Below are 15211 nucleotides of genomic sequence, written 5' to 3'. Positions count from 1 at the left end.
ATTGATGGGTACTAGAGCTGTAGCAACAGTTGAGGAACAAGGGGAAATTCAATCTAAGGTTTGAGCTGCTAGTGAAGCATTTCCCACACTCACGGCATTCATAGGGCCTCTCTCCTCCGTGGATTGTTTGATGCCTAATAAGGTGCGAACTGTGATTGAAGGTTTTCCCGCACTCAGTGCATTCATAGGGTCTGTCCCCTGTGTGGATTCTCTGATGTTGAGAAAGGTTTGAGCTGCTAGTGAAGCATTTCCCACTCAGTGCATGTATTTTTCTCTTTCGCCTGAGGATATCCTGCTGTGTTGTGGTTTCCATGAGGAGCTTCTGAGTTCCCCAACAGGAAATAAATGTATCCACTTTCTTCCCTGGCTGGTTTCCTTGATCTGTTTTTGGTCTGTGCTGAATCTCCCAGGATTTTCCCTGCTCAGGACTCCTGGACACATTCCTTTTCCATCTTTGAGATAATGCTCTGTTTTTACCCACTGGCTCAACATTTTCAACCTGCGAATTCTGCTCCTCTTTCTCACATGCCATTGCATCACCTGCTGTGATAGAGACAGAAACCTCAAACAGGGATGGAAAGGGGAAGACCAAACAAAAACAAGTGCTGAGGACAGGTCAAATAAAAATCAGGAGCTGAACTCCCCCAAACTCTTCCCCAAAATAGGAGAGGAGGGGATGAATTCAGCCTTCACATCCCATCCAAATACGCAGGGGAAGGGAGGAAGCTACTGCCTGGTGTCTGCTAGGATCTATAGGAAGCCATGAGCTATATTTACCCTGAGGATACGACCCCTGCTAGGGACAATAATGAACTGAGAGACCTCCCCAAGGGCTTTGTTGGGCATCCCAGATGTTTCCTTCAGGCACTTACAGATTCTGAGGTGGTTTAATGTTTCCTCACCTGTGCAGGAAGATCTCAGGATCTCTCTTTCCTCTGACCGCTGGAGGTCTGGGACCCATGGCTCTTCCCTTGTTCCATCTGGGAGATCACATCAAGTTGGAAAACTAGAAACCCTGCTCAGATGAAAGAAAACAAAGGAGTTCAGTTGATTTCATAAGACTTGGTCATAAAAAAACATTCTATTCATTTAACTTCAGTGCTTAGTGTGACCTGGTGGGCCAGGGGCAGTTCTCACTGAAAATGCCAAGATCAGGGCAGGCTGAAAAAGGGAGAGCAGATGCTCCCAAAACTGCTGGTTAACACAGAAGTTAAACTCACCAACCAGTCACCAACTGTGCTTCTTATCCCCAACATGGGTTATTGAGAAGCTGAAAAAAGAAATCACACGGCCCCCTTTATTCCATCCCAGTTCTTTGGCTCCTAATCAGCAGCGAGGTCCAGTACAGTGAGAGGTTATTTAAAAACTCTGCTCACATAAACAAAGTGTTCCTCTGACCCCAAAGGGTCACAGCCACATCACCAGGTCAGTATAGGTTTGGATATTACCCAAAATTCCATCCTTCCAGCCAATCCTTTAGCATCTAAACTAAAGTTTTAAATGAAAGAAAGACAGAAAGAAGTTAAATGGGAAAGCAGTCAGATACATTCCAAAATGGATATATCAGGTTCTTAGCAGTATTGGTGAGTTGCTGGCTTGAAAGTCCGTCAGGAACACATCCACAGCTTGGATGGGTCATTCAGTCCTTTGGTCCAGGGTTCAGTTTGTAGAGAAGTTGCTCCAGAGGTAGGAAGGGGGATTGAAGACAAAATGGAGATGATGCAGCTGCCCTTTACATTCCTTTTGCCATGTGGCCTGTACTTCCTGTGTCCCAAACACAAGATTCACAGCACATGGCATGGAAAAGCCTTGGAGTTCTCATTACACAGGCATACCCCGGCATGTCTTGCTGACTCAATAGGTGTATCCCCTTGGTCCTTTCCATGGGCTCATTGTACAGATGACCCTGAATGGGCCATCAAACAGGCTAGGCAGTGTTGATGCCAATATGTCTGGGGATGTCACCCAGAAACACTGCACAAATCTGGAAATACAGATATACCCTACATATCTATAACTCACAATACAAAGGTGATACAAACATTGAAACAAAATTATCATACTTGGCAAATCATAACATTTTCACTGATACCTTACATGGCATATCTAGCACGATTCATTGCAATTTTATCAGATTATATTATTATTTTATTATTAATATCAAAGTGTCTCACAATTCCATACTGTGTCACACCTGGTAAACCAGTGAATTCCCAGGACCAGTTCCCCAGGTCCTTGAAGATGCCAAGCACTGTGCTTATGAGGGATTGAAATACCCACATATCTGCTGGGAACACACCCACAGACACTGTGTAAGTCTATACCCCTGTGTTCACTCTTCTAGAAAATTATGATCAATTTTGTACGCAGTATGGCTTGTGAGGTATCATTTAAAAACGCATAATCTACTGAATATTATCCTCCTGTTAAAATGTGTAGTAACACTGTATGTAAAGTTATGAGATTTTACAGTATGATATTACTGAAAATGTTACAATTCTGGTGAACACCCACAGACCAGTTCCTCAGAGACAGCAAGGCAAACAGCTGGTCAAACAGCCATTCTCCTGTAGGGGGAAGGTGTGAAGAAGACATTTACATTCCATCACAGGGACCTCTTGAAGCTGTTGTGGAAAACGACCACACGATTGATTTTGAATCAGCTCAGCCTGAGGCTCTTCTCTTAGTTAAAAGTGTGCAGGGGGAGACAGCTATTGGAATACTGTCCCCCTGAGCTAAAAATCACACAAGCGTTTTAAAGCTTAAAACCACAAACAATGACACATACGTTGCACGTTAATTTCCTTATTTGGAATATATTGCAAAATATGATGCAAGCAATGTTGGAAATAATTAAGAAAGGGATAGATAAGATAGAATATATCATATTTGTAAAAACAGCAAATAAATCCATGATAGACCCACATTTTAAATACTGCATGCAGATGTTGTCGCCCCATCTCAAAAAAAGATATATTGGAATTGGAAAAGGTTCAGAAAAGGGCAACAAAAATGATTAGGGGGATGGAACAGTTATGCCAGACCTAACCCCCAGTTTCACTTGAGCAAACAGGAGCTATTTGACACTGTGCGATACGGCTCCTGTGCTCTGTTCCCAAAGTGTTCTGCAGCAGGGGAGGCTCTCTGGTAGTGTGTGTGTGTCACTGGCATATTGGGGTGATGCTGAAACAGGACAGAGTAGAGGTGGCATTGGAGGGCTGGCGTGAACCTTAACTCTTCATTTCCCCTTCCAAGAACCAAGGGGATAGCAACCCTTACCCAGCGAGGTCACAGTCTCATAGTTCTCCTGCATGACATCCCAGTAGAGGGCTCTCTGAGCGGAGTCCAGCAGAGCCCACTCTTCCCTGGTGAAATGCACAGCCACCTCCTCGAAGGTCACCGGCCCCTGAAAGAGCAAGAGTCCAACACTCAGGACCTGCTGCTCCACTCACAGCCCCACTATTTGTGGCAGAGAGGAGTGAATCAAATGGAAGCTCTGGGTGGATCCCACTCAACAGAGTCCCACCCCCACCCCGCTCAGAGTATCCAGCAAATACCAGGGTGAGGGGACGAAGAGAGAGCCCCTTGTCTCTCCCAGCAGATCCATCACACACCTACTAGCCACCGACTGATACAGGAGATGGAGCCCCTAGCAGGGTCCAGGGAGAGCTCCCTGGTAGGAAGCCCAATAACCTCCCCATTGTGAGGAGCGGGATATGAAGGGAGAGGCAGCTCCAATAAGCCTGACTCATGGGTGCCCCCTTCATATCTCACGGCAGCCGCTGGTTAGTGAGCTCAGGCTCCAGCACTGGGAGTCTGGTCAGTTTGACTAGCTCCATGTAGGTGGGCTATTTTCTTTCTTCACAAATTAGGGCACCTCCCAACCTCCTGGGTCTGTTCCTAGAATCTAGGGCACTTATTAAATAACTCCCAGCAGGTTTGCCACACCCTGGCCTCCTCCTTTCCCCACGCTGTGAATTTCCTGCCCCGCTCCAACCTCCAAACCAGACTGTGCAAACCTTCCCATCTCTGGTGTATTTGCTCTCCCTCTCCTCCAGCAGGAACCCACCAGCAACCCCCCGATAATCCCTACCTGAGTTGGCTCCACTGCAGGCATTTCTCTTCCCTGTCCCACGCCAGGCTGGGATGAGCTGGAGAAAACATGGACGCCATTCTGCAGCCTGTCTGGGGAGAAGGGCAGTTGTGGGCGTTTCAGAACCGGTTTTAGTTAACTTCACATCAGAATTCCCCAGGCCCCTTCCTGCAGACAGACACCCTAGATTCTGCCATGCAGGAAATGCTCAGTCTGTTTATAACAATGTAGACCTGGCCCTCCTGCCATGCTAAGCCCAGACACATTTTTAACCTCCCTCCCTCCCTCACCCCTAACAAAGTCTGTGAACACAAGGCTAGAAAAGAGCAGAACCAAAGGAGTCACTGTGGGGATTCCTCAGACACTGACCCCACGGCAGCCACACCCCAGCAGGGGGAATATGGAGTCAGGAACTAGCTTTTCCTCTGTCTGATCCTTGTTTTGTTCACTGGAAAGTGGTTCTGCCCAGGGATGCAGCAATACATGTGTCTGGGTGGACATCTCTCCCCTCATTTCTCCCACTGCCCCTTTCAGTCTCTCCTTCCCCGTCCTCTCTCCCTGCCCCTCTGGCTGGGAAAGTCCCATTCCTGGGGGCTTTGCTCTCCCAGGGCTGGATTTTCTCCTGGCAATTGCTAATGGGAGGAGAAATAGGGAGGGGCTGTTTGTGCAGAGTCACTTTCTTGCCAGACCCGAAGACTTTCCTGAGGTCTTTCAGTTACCTGGAGACTTGGCTCAGAATTTAGTATTAACAGGGCCCAGGGCTGCCCTAGGAGGCTAGGACCAGCTGGAGAAAGTCATCCCCTGGGCCAGGCAGAGAAGCAGCTTTAATTCAGGTCTCTTCCCAGCACAGAACCCCACTGGGGGAGCAGCAGCTACTAAGCCTGGTCTCCCAGATCACAATGGAGGCTGCAGCGTCTGACCCAGGAAGCTGAACCCCAATATCCTGAGCAGAGAGGGACAGAGCGTTTGAGCAGCTTCCCTCCTTTAGCTCTCTGGGGAGAGCAGCTAATGAGAGCCCCTCCTCACAGGGAGAATTGCTGATCTCATTTGCCCCACTGTCCATCTGGAGTCACTCCTTGTCTTTCCATACAGTGACTCTGGATTAACAATGGTCTCAATGAAACCAGAGTTCATTAAGAATGAGTCCAGAACGCTGTGGAAGAGACCATTGTGCGGCAGTGCTGACCCCCTTCCCACCTCCCTCACCCCCAGATCCAGTACAAGGACTGGACAATCTAGGAGAATGGAACTGGAAGTTCCTGCAGTTTTCAAGAGGGGAGAAGAGCAAAATCTGTGATTTCACCTCACGGTGACTGGGCCTGGCCGGGGAATGTCGGGCAGTGCTTGGAGCCAGGATTCTGGCATAAGCTAATTAGGGAGAAGAAGCGAGGTCGGGAGCAGCCCCCAGAGCCCCAGTCAGCCCCCGCCCCCCAGATACTCCCTGGGACCCAGCCCCCAGAGTCCGTAGCCAGAGACCTCAGATACCCCTCAGAGCCTCACCGGCCAGACCGTCACTGCCAGGTTGGGAATCCCAAAGGGTTTTCCCCCTCGCCCCAAGAGACCCTAGAAGCCAGAGACCCCCCCAAACGGACCCCACTGGGAACTCAGTCCTCACTGCCTGCCTAGGACCCCTCCCCCGCCCTCCAGCAGGATCTGCCCTGCCCTTTGCCTGGCACCCCCTCCTCCCCTGCGGGATCCTGATGCTTTACAGGGCACCCCTGGCCTAGCACCGGGGATTCTCCCACACACACTCTGTGCACTGGGCACGGCAGCGATCCCAGGAGTCTGCGGGGGAAGCCTAGACAGAGCCCCTGGCACAGCACCAGGCTCCCTCTAACCCCCTGTCCCGCCTCCCCAAGAGACGCCCACCCCGGCTGTTCTGCAGCCACCAGGCCCCCAGCGATACCCACCTCCAGGACCCACAGCCTCAGGGCTGGGCACATCACAACCACCCCCTGAAACCCCAAATCTCCAGAACCCACCAACCTCACTAGGGTACCCCCTGCCCAGCCACCCAGAGGCCTCCCACCACCACAATCCCCCTTCAGCTGCTATCTCCCCACACAGCCCCACCCCCACCCAGCAACACTGTTACCTCATAGTGCCTGAGAAGTGGATAGAAAGTGACCACCGCCCCCTGCTGGCCAGTCACACAGGCAGAGGGAGCCCTGGGGGATGTCTCTGGAACTGGAGTATGGAAGGCCTGGAGGGACAAAATAGGTAAGAAATGTCCATTCCTGTCACTAGCAAATAATGGCCACCCTGGATCCACCCCAGAGGTGGCTACATCTTAGCACTGTGGGAAGCAACCCCTCACAGAGGCCATTTGCCATGGGGTTTGGGATACTTCTCAACTCACACTGCACTCAGAGTGACCTCCTCATCCCGTGCCAGCTGAAGAAAAGAAAAGGGTCCAGCCAACTCTCCCATTAATAGCTGGGAAGCACTGATCCCTCAAACAGGGGGAGGCCTCTGGCTTTGATGGGTATTAAATATGTGGCTGGTCTCTTTCTTCGGCAAACATTTTAACATAGGTAAAGGAGGGAACAAATGATTCATAAAGGAGACGGGAAAGATGATCTCTGGCAATTTAACCCCCTACAACATCCAGGATGGAGAAGAACTCAAGGCAACAGGTTCCCTCGAAGGAAGAAGTTGCTGGGATTTAGAAACATAGGGAACAGCCTCAAACCCCAGAGGATTTTTAACTGACATTTGATAATGACATAGAAAGAGGCAAAACCTGAGCTTTGAGAGCAATGTTCAGAAATGAAAGAGAAAGGGTGGAACGCTGAGAGATTTTGGATCCATTTTGCAAATTATAGAGAGGAAAGTGGAAAATCAGAGGGATTTTATATCAGTTGTTGATAGGAGGTAAAATCTGAGTGTTTCACATGAATATCTGATAAATGAATAAAGAGGAAATGGGCAACATTTGCAAACATTTTATATCCAGGTTCAAGAATCTGAGCAAAGGTGTAAACCTGAGATTTTCTTGGTATTTTATAATTAGAGAGACAGGGGAAAATCTCAGGGCATATTCAATTAGAAATAGACAACTAGAGAGCAGTGGGACAAATGTTTAGGGTATTTTATATGAACCTTTGAGATTTGCACAGAAAATGTGTCACAAACTGCGTATTTGATAACATGAGAGAAAAACACCAAGATCTGAGGGGATTTTATATTGCTGTTAACGAACTAGTGGTAGAAGATGACAGAACAAGGAGTAATGGTCTCAAGTTGCAGAGGGGGAGGTTTAGGTTGGACATTAGGAAAAACTTTTTCACTAGTAGGGTGGTGAAGCACTGGAATGGGTTACCTAGGGAGGTGGTGGAATCTCCTTCCTTAGAGATTTTTAAGGTCAGGCTTGACAAGGCCCTGGCTGGGATGATTTAGTTGGGTTTGGTCCTGCTTTGAGCAGGGGGTTGGACTAGATGACATCCTGAGGTCCCTTCCAACCCTGAGATTCTATGATTCTATGATTTTATGAAAATGGGGACTGTTGGACTGGATTTTATACGACTGTCCAATACATAAACACAAAGTGATGGTTCCCCCACCCCCACCATTGCCATGGGCAGCAGGGAGCCCTTTGAGGAGCTGATTAAAAGGGCAAGGGAGGGGGAGCTGAAAGGTCCCTGGATGAGGGAAGGGGGCAGCAGTGGGGGACGGGCGGGTGACTGGAAACTGATGGTTGGGGGTTACTGTGTTGGTAGTTAGGGGGAAGCAACTGGGAGTGGGAAACGGGGGTCTGGGCAGTCCCCATGGGGAACACGTGCGCCTCCCTTCCCTGCCCTGGCAGAGACCCGGCATCTCCTAGACTATCAGGGCTGGAAGGGACCTCAGGAGGTGTCTAGTCCAACCCCCTGCTCAAAGCAGGGCCAATCCCCAACTAAATCCCCAAATGGCCCCCGCAAGGAGTCAGCTCCCAGCCCTGGGTTTAGCAGGCCAGTGCTCCAACCACTGAGCCATCCCACCCCCACTCCAGGGGCAGCCATGTGCTGGGGAATGACTCAGGGCAACAATTTCCCACCTAAACAAGGACAAATCGCTGCAGATCAAATGGGTGGGAAAATGCCCCTCACTAGAGAAGATTTTAAACTGATGTTTGAGACTCATGAGGAGAACGGGGGTAATCAGGGGGGATGGGAGAGCTGATCATTGGAGGGGAAAGGGGGAATCGCCCCAGATTTTATAGCCCCGTGTGAGATACTGAGAGAGAAAAGGGGCAGAACTGGAGAGAATTTGTATCGGGGGTGAGAGGCAAGTGGCACAAACAGGGACAGGATCCAATTAACCCCCCTCCCCCCTTCGCCCACCCGCCACTCCCCGCCCCCGGGAATTTCCTGGCTGCCCAGAGACAGTGCAATCCCGCCCCGCGTCCCACTGACCTTCCCCACCCAACTCCGGCTTCTCCCCTCCCTGCCAGACACCCCCCATCTCCCCCACATCACAGGGGATCCCCCCCGCCAGGCCCCAGTCTCTGCCCCCCAAATCCCACTGGGGCTGAGGCAGCTCTGAGGCTTCTCCCAGGTTCCCTGGGGCAGAGTCACTTTCCTGCCCAGCCCCAGTGCCCCCCCCGGGGTCTCTCACTCCCCAGGGGGCTCCGTGGGAGGCTGGACACCAGGGATGCAGGACGGCAGGAATGGGGGTGACAGGCCTCCTGTTCCTCAGTCTCACGGCGGGACCGAGGGGGCTCGTCACTCTCCGGCTCGGGAGCGCTGGGAAGACCCGACCGTGGAGGGGCCGTCGCTGGGGGGGGACGGCCCCGTGCAGGCGCTGAGCACGTCCTTATATCACTTCTGTGGCGGGAAAAGTGCTGAGGAGATGGAACGCTGAGGGCTGGTTTTGGCGGGAAAAAACGGTTTGGACTGGTTTGAGCCTGTGTCCTGATGGTAAACAAGTCCCCTCTCAGAGATGGAGTCCAGGGGTCAATAGTTCATATGCTCCAGATTGGATCTTATTTTAAAGCCAGTGATTTACCTCATAAACATCTTATTAACCAACTAATTGAACCTATTAAACAATTTATACTTCTTACACCTAACAATGAGATAAAAAAAAACAACACAGACAAACCTTGTCAGTAACGGCTAATGTCCTAACTGGGAAATCAGCAGCGGTTTGTAGCGGGGGGAGCGCACAGTCTGAATGTGTATGACCCGACCCCAGCCCCCAGCCCCACATAGCAGTGGGGCTTGGCACTCTCTGTGCATTGGTGTGGTGGCTGAGTGGTTCACCAAGCAGTGACAATCCAAGGAGGTTCCCTGAGTCAGTCTCACTCCTGAGGAGATTCTGCACCAAAAAAATTCTGTGCACAATATTTTAAAATTCTGCAAATTTTATTAGTCAATAAATAAATGTGGAGGCTCCAGCACTGCAGTGGTGAGCACAGGCTGCTGGATGCACGGAGGTGGGAGATCACCCTGCAGCCCCCACTCTCCTCCAGTGAAACAGACTTGGTGGTGGGGCTGCACCTCTCTGCTGCCTGCTTCAGGAGCCCCAAAAAGACTCCCCAGAACTGCTCATGAGGGGCACATGTGCCTTCCCTTTGCTTCCCCATCAGAAAGTCAGAAAGCCTGAGCAGCTGGCCCCAGGCGATTTGAAAGGGCCTGGGGGCTCCTGCCACCACTACCGGCAGCACAGCGGGACTAAAGTGGATTCCTGCCCACCCTCTCTCCGCACGGCGCACCACTCCCAGAAGCATCTGGCACATCCCTGCAGCCCCCGTGGGGTGTGTCTCTCGCACGCTGCCCCCACCCCAAGTGCCAACTCTGCCATTGGAACTGCGGCAATGGGAGCTGCAGGGGTGGTGCCAGCGGGCAGTGGTGTCAGGAGACCCACGCCCCCTGGGCCTCCTCCATGTAGGAGTTGCTGCCAGATGGGGGTGTGGGTCACTTTTGGGAGCTGCCCAAGATAGGTGTGTAGCGGAGTGGCTATCCGCTCCCGCCTGGTGGGGCTTTAAAACAGCCCTGGGAAGGGGCTTTTGGCTGAGCTGACTAGGAAAGTGGCTGCAGCTGGAGGCCACGCCCCAAACTGAAGCCCTGGGGCTTATAAGAAGCAGGGAAGCCAGAGCCCAGACAGAGTCTCTCTCTGCTTCAGAGAGGGATGGGCCTGGCTGCTTAGAAGCTGAGACTAGATACCTGTGTGAAGCAGGGCTGGGGGACAGGCTGAGGAGCTAGGGAAGCTCCGGCCTGGAAAGCCCCAGGCTGCGGCCTAGCAAAGGGCCATAGGTACTGGGGGGTTGCAGAGGGCAGCCCAGGGGTAGGACGGAGCAGCAGGTCCAAACCCCCTATTGCCTATGATGAGTGGGCTGATACTGCAGTCTGCCCCAGGGTGTGGGGCTAGACCATGACTGTCAGTAGCCACTACTGAGGCAAGGCGGGGATAGTAGCATGGGGTTCCCCTGGGAGGGGGAGACCCAAGTATAGATAGCGGGCACTGGGTCCAGGGAGGGACGCCGGGGCCAGAGAACAGGTGGGTCACCAGCCTGCTGAGGGCGCTCCAGGGCTGGGCTGAGGGCGCTCCAGGGCTGGACTGAGGGACATTCCGGGACCAACCAGCAGGAGGCGCGGCAGGGGTGAGTACCACCTCGTTACAAGGTGCCACACCCCTACCCTCTGCCACAGCCCAGATCCCACACCCCGCCCACACCCAAACTCCCTCCCAGAGCCCACCACTGCCCCCCAACTCCCTGCCCCAGCCCAGAGCCCACATCCAAACTCCCTCCCAGGGTCCACCCCCTGCCTCCCCTGCACCCCAACCCCCTGCCCATCCCAGAGCCTGCACCTCATGTACCCAAACTCCCCCCCAGCGCTTTGAGGGGGGGCGAGGAAGGACGGGCAGGACTTGGACCAGTTCTGGGCATCACCAAAAGTTATATAAACCTGGTGATGCTGAGCTGGAGCCCTAGTCACTGCACATCTCTCCCCTTACAGTGGGGGACTCCGTGGGGCAGGGCGCTGCTGGGGGTTTATTCCTTCCTTTAATGGCTGTGGAAGGGGGAACAGGGAGAGAATTTGCTCCTCTGTTCTCTGCGGAACACGTGCAGGCAGCGGGATTATCTCCAGGGCTGTAACAAAACACAAGCTAGCAGAGGGGGGGGAAGGGATTTCCTGCAGGATGGATTCCCAGTGCAGCTCCCAAGCTGTGCCCTGGTGAGCTGTGCCCAGGGGATTTAGATGCTTTATGTAAGGGGACTGTTGCCCCCTTACTAACATTCAGTGGGGGTGTTTGGTTGCTAGCTCCCAGCACTAAAAAGGGAGGGGTCGATGGGAAATCAGGAGCCTGAGACTGACAGTCCCCAGGAACAATGTGGAGAGGCCAATGCTCCAGGTCAGCCTGATTGACAGGGCGGGCAGGCTATTCAAGGAGTCAGGAGGCCAGGGGGGTCCCGTCCTCCCTGTGAGCTGGAATTGTCTGAGTCACATGGAGTGGGGCCGAGCTAAGGAGAGAGCAGGGGACCCAAGCTGAGCTGATGGTAGCAGAGCTGCAGCCCCAAAGCCAGAGCACAGCCCAGAGAGAGCAGCCCTGCCCTGGGAGCAGAGCTGTAACAACTGGAGCCAGAGAGGCCAGACAAGCAGCCCAGGGAGCTGAAGGCAGAGCAGCAGCAGCAGCCGTGCTGAGGCAGAGCGGAGCTGGAGCAGTCCGGAGCTGGGTGCAGTGAGCAGCTGGGGATAGCGAGGGGGGCCCTGGGGAGTGGGCCCAGCACAGGGAGACGCCTCAGCCAAGAGGCCCTGCAGGACAGACTTGGAGGGGGATCGTAACCCTGACAGGGCAGGGGTGATGCTGGGGAGAAGGGTCCTGCCACCCAGAGCCTGAGAGTGTGTGGCCACCGCCAGAGCAAGTGTCCAACCTGCAGCATCCCTGCAGCACAGCCAGGGCCTGAGGAGGCGGCCTGGGACCTACAAGGAACAGACTGTGAAGTGCCCTGATGTCCAGAGACACTTTTTGTGATGGTCCCCGCCTCAGAGCGGGGTGATGTGTTTTCCTTTAACCTTTCCCATTTTTTCTTATTTTTTAAATTTTATTGTTAATTAAATAACTTGTATTTGCTTTAAATTGTATGATGTGATCAGTGGGTCAAGGAGTTGCGCAGTGCAAAGAGAGGGACACCCTAGCCCCTGTCCTGGGTGACCACAGCAGGGTTGGGGGGTTCAGCCCCCCAGGAATCCTGGGCCCAGCCTTGTTGGGGTTACGAGGACTCTGCCAGACAGGAGAGTGGAAGGGGAGTCCTCAAGGGCAGGGAGGCCTCTGGGTAAAGGAAGTGGGAGCGAGGACTCAGATCCTTTTGCCAGCCCACTTCTCCGGGGTAGTGCAGAAGCCAGGAAAGTTCCCCACAATAGCAGGACCATTCCCCCACTTACATCTAGATACAGCACCAGGCACGTAGGAGGATTTCCGCTTCTGAGTCATGGAAGCAGAAATTGACTTTTCCTTTCCAGATTTAGCTAATGTTCAGAAAGAGAATCTAGCACCAGCCTTCCAGATCTGAACACCTCAAAATTCAGGAGTGCTCGAGCTCAATTTGGGCAGCTGTTACTTCATTTCTCCCAAATCAAATACGCTGATCCACTGTCATTTGCTGTAGAAAAAGTAGGATAAAATTGAGCAAGAAATGCTTCCCAGGGGTTATTAGGACTGGAATTGTTATTTTCAACAGCCATTGCCATTTTTTCTAGTTTTGTTTGAAAGGAAGACAGCGATATTGCACTGGCAAATTCCCTATAGAAATGAAGAATAATAAAGGCACCTCAACTTTTCGTCATTTATGGAGGACAGTCTTATAATATGCATCCAGGTATCCTCCAATCACACAAGTTGAAAATTGTTCCATTTTACTGCAGTTCTGTAACCATATGAGAACCAATCCTGTCTGTGTTCTGTGCACATCCAAAATTCCTGCTGAATGACCCATCCTGGGAGCGAGTTACCAGTGACCCAGGGCTGGGGTGGAAGGAGGGTGCAGGTGGGGGGGAGCACCCAGGCCTGGGGTGGCAGGGGGTGTGTGGGTTCGGGAGCATTGGTGGGGGGGAAGGGGAGAGCCCAGATCTGGGGCAGCACAGGATGTGGGGGGGAGCCCAGGACTGGACTGGCAGGGGGGGTGGGTGGGGGGGGGGAAGAGCCCAGGGGTGGGGTGGCCGGGGGCTGCAGGGGTGGGGCGGCCCAGAGCTGCAGCGGCTGCAGGTTGGGGGGAGCCCAGGGCTCGGGCAGCAGGAGGGTGTGATGGGGAGCCCAGGGCTGGGATGGGGGCAGCCAAAATTTTTTTTTGCTTAGGGCGGCAAAAAACCTAGAGCCGACCCTGCCTCCATGCACTGTGAAGTAGGTAGGAGCGGATCATTATTATCCCTACTTGAAAAAGGGAGAAGCTGAGGCTGAGAAAGGAGAATTGAGTTGTCTGAGGTCACACAGCCAGTCAGTGGCAGAGTTGGGAATAGGACCCAAGAGCCCTGATTTTCAAACCAACCCTTGGATCTTGAATTTCAGACACTGAATGACCTGAATAAAGTGCTCTCAGATGAGCTCCAGACCAACAACAGTGACAGTAATTATTCAGGAAGTATTTGAGGAGAACTGCAAGGTTAGAGAGAATCATGAACTGCTCAGAGACAATTAATGCAGAGAAGCAGCAAAATTCATCAAACATAGAACTGGTTCTGACTTATTTCCTTGGTCTTGAAAGAGAACAACAAGGACCTGAGTCTCCTCCCTGTCAATAACCCCCTGCTGAGCCAATCAGGCTAGAGACTGAGGACAGGAGGCTGAGGGTTCTCACCAGAGATCCCAAAGGATGGCCCAGGTCATTGGTGGGGATCACTGGCCGAGCTCTATTTCAGCCCCACATTTTTGGGTGGACCTCCCACAGTGGGAGCTGCAGAGCCCTCCTCTCTCTCTCTCTCTCTCTCTCTCTCTCTCTCCTGCTTTTGGGAGGGGAACAGGAGAAAGGGCAAAAGACAAAGAGAAAGGAGGGAGGGATGGATGGAGGAAAAGATTAAACAAAAAGGACAAACCCCAATGTCCCCAGTGATTCTAAGGGACAGAATCCCAGATGCGCAATAAAATTCTGCCTCCTTAAGCTTGAGTTTTCCATGCCCAGAATTCAACTGTCACCAGATGGATCAGACTGAACAGGTTTCAAACCTCGAGGAGGCTCTTACCTTCTAAACAGGGACGGCTGTTTTCTAGTAAAATCACTACAAGGGAAGGAGAAAACTCGAAAGAGGTTCCTCCTGGCGCTCACGTCCGTGAACCCGAATACTCTCTCAGTCCTCAAAGAGAGACCTGGAGAAGGAGACTTGCTGAAGCAAAGCCACAGGGGTCTCTGAGGTTTCCCTGGCCCCTCGCCCCTGTCCTGCCTGGCTGATGTCAGCATCTCTCTGTGAGGTCACCACCTCCCCACCACCTTGGACCAATAGGCTGAGGTCCTGCCAAAGGCCTTTGTGATGTCACTGCCACACCCCTCCCTTGCTGTGCCAATGTCCTGCCCCTGGCCAGACCCTTTGCAGGTTTGAGCTACTCCCTGGGGATCACCCCACTCAAGGAGCGTTCGTTCTAGGCAGCAAGCCAGCTAGACAGGAAAACATCAGACGCTGCTCCCAATGCTACACTCGGTTTTTCAGAAATTAGTCAACTTTATGGCCAGAAGAGACCATTAGAGCATCTAATCTGACCCCCTGCATATCACAGGCCTCCTGTATGACACAATAGTGAGTTTATTACGCAGGGTCCACCCCTCCCTCACTGTGAATAGTACATGAACCAGCCTTGTAATGGAGCTAAGATTTCCCAAGAACTTCAAGCAAAATACACCAGTTTCATAAAACAGATTTATTAACTACAGAAAGATGGAGTTTTAAGGATTATAAGTGGTAGGCATAAAAGAGCAAAGTAAGTTACCCTGGAAATTAAAGATAAATTCACAATCTAAACTTTACATCTTATTACGCTAGGCCGTAGTTTGGTTATGCCACAGGAAGGCTTAATGCTCGAGCTGCAGTGCATGCTGGGCAGGCTTAAGGCCGGGCTCCCCATGGCAGGAGAGAAGAAGACGACTTTGCTCACAGCCAGTGCCCTGCCCCCACTCTCAAGTCATTAATGGCTCCCCCAGATCAGCCA

This window comes from Mauremys reevesii, linkage group 14, assembly GCF_016161935.1.
Source record: "Mauremys reevesii isolate NIE-2019 linkage group 14, ASM1616193v1, whole genome shotgun sequence".
In the NCBI taxonomy this organism is placed as follows: Eukaryota; Metazoa; Chordata; order Testudines; family Geoemydidae; genus Mauremys; species Mauremys reevesii.
Note: the sequence above shows the minus strand (reverse complement) of the source record.